Here is a 2,584-nt window from a genome sequence, read left to right on the forward strand (position 1 = left end):
CCCAGCTCTTGGGAGGCTGTAAACAGGCGGATCACTACAAGTCTGATCTAGCAATGAGAGCCTGAACACCCTGTAGACCTAAAATACAAAAAAAAAAAAAACACTTTCATAATGTCTCCTGTAATACTACAATAACTGTCAGTAAAAGCTAAATAAATTATTAACCACATCTATATGAAAAGTTCTTGTTATATCAATTTACCTTAGTTAAGAATCCCTAATCGTTTATCTTTCTGTGAAAATTATTTTCAAGGTTACAAAAGAAATAGTCAAGAAACTTCCTCTAAGCTACAATAACATTCAATAAAGATATAAAACACAGAGGGAACGCACCCTTCTCCCTTATTACTTTTCCCTACTCAACTGACAATAGACAGAAAAATGAGGAAATGTGGGACATCCTCTTTGGATATCTGCTAATGAGACTTGTGAACTAACAGCAGAGGAATTCTCAGCTTTGGCTCAGATATTACTGTCTTAAACATCTTAATTTACCTTGGAAAAGACATATTCACTAGGATTTCTAAGAAATGAAATATCACGACATTGCTTCTACTTTGCAAAACATAATAACTAAACCTTTTTGTTTAACGATAGTTTAAGACTGCAAAAAGAGCAAGGATAAATAAACTCCATTAGTCCAAAGATTTCATTTTAGAAATATCTGTATCTTCCCTCTTGCCAAATTGCATTCACTAATAAACAGATTTCATTTTTACCATAAATTTTCCTTTTTATTATCAAGTAAAAATAAGAAGCTAAAGTAATCAAAAGATTGGCAGATGGAAGCAGTGAGAAGCAATGTACACAGACAATTCAGAAATAGGAAATGTCTGAATAATAAAAAAAATTGACTATACATCATTTCTAGCAAGTATGCTAAATGAACAAAGAAAAATAATTTACACCAATAAAACTTGGAATCTCAAAAATTGTAACAATCTTACTTCACTCTTTTAAAATGCTCAATACAGTAAGATTAGGATAATGAAATCGAGTTTCAAAATATATGTTAAATAATACAAAACAAGAAATAAACCAAAAAACTGTGCATTTGTTCTCTATTCCATTTACCATTTTTCAATCTGGGAACATTTCTAAATTTAGGAGCAAGCTAAAATAAGCCATGGTCATATGACTGCCTAGTTTCTTGAACATTAATAAATACTTAATTCCAGCACAGATGAAATGCTTCATTTGAAAAAGTGAGTAGCACACAGTAAAGAAATAGAATCAATAACTTTTCTTCTGGCTGTTTTTCATTTATTTTAAAATCTCAGGATCTTCAGATTTCTAAATATTTTACAAGCTAAGCTGTACATAACAAAAACTAAGATTTTTCTAATAATTTTAATAAATCCCAAAATAATCAAGCTCTTCCCTTTTAGTGTATTGCTGCTGAAGCAAGCACAAGCTTTTTCCTTTTAAACTTTTGAGTTTTAGTCCTTTCAAGTCCTACAGCTGGTGAATTTTCATATTCTACACTATATTTCTTAGCAAATGAACAGACCTCAATTCATTCAGTCTTCTAGTTACATTACAATGCTTCCAAATACAAATATTATGTAAAGTACAAATGTAAGAAATTACTGTTAAACCATTATTCCTGGGAATAATAGCAAACACTAACCCTCCACACTTTTGTGGATTCTGTATCTCAAAAAAAAAAAGGTAGTTTCTGATATTTCTATTACAATATACTGAATACAAGATCTTCTCAAATATGTAAATTAATTCGTGACTCAGTTTGCAGGGTGACTTTCACTTCATGACTCAAATGGATGTAACCGTTTGAAAATGAATGACTTGGGAGGATGCCACCGACTAGGAAGCTATCTGAGGAAGTTCCTTGTATCTGGCCTATATTGAAAGAAAGAAATTCTTCCATCTGACAGGTTTAGAGGTAATCCCTCTACAACAGCTATGATATATGGCTACCATTGCCTACCCTGACTTCCCACCCTTAGAATTTTGTATTTGCCCTATTAATTAAGACTATTCTGAATAATCTGGCATTTATTCTTTGGAGAATGATATCACATGTCAAACATCCAATACTTCCAGATGACCTTCCAATTTCAGTCTATCCAGATAAAGGCTACCTTATGGATGATTGTAGAGTTTCCAGAGACTGTACGAATCATCATGTTTTATCATAATAAACTGGAGGAGGAGTACAAATGCTTCTTTTATACAGAAAGTGAGAAGACAGAGTACTTCAGGCTGCTTTTCTCTTATAGACTGCTTTTTCTAAAAGGTGACCACAGACAGTCATGGTAACAACACCTGTAATCCTAGCACTCAGGAGATGGAGGTACAAGAACAAAGAGCTGGATCAAAGAATAGGTAATTTAGTAAGACCTTGTCTCAAAATTTTAATGAAAGGGCTGGGAGGCTAGGTGTGTAACTCAATGTAAAAGCCCTAAACTCAATCCCCAATACCAAAAATAAAATATAAAAGGTTACCAGCTTTGAAAGCTGAATACAGCTTTCAAAACACAGAAAGTGGGGCCGGGGAGATGGCTCAGTAGGATAAGCGCTTGACTGGCAAACGCAAGGATCTGAGTTCAATCCCTGGTTCCAC

Source organism: Octodon degus, unplaced genomic scaffold (genome assembly GCF_000260255.1).
Source record: "Octodon degus isolate 3935 unplaced genomic scaffold, OctDeg1.0 scaffold00032, whole genome shotgun sequence".
Lineage (NCBI taxonomy): Eukaryota > Metazoa > Chordata > Mammalia > Rodentia > Octodontidae > Octodon > Octodon degus.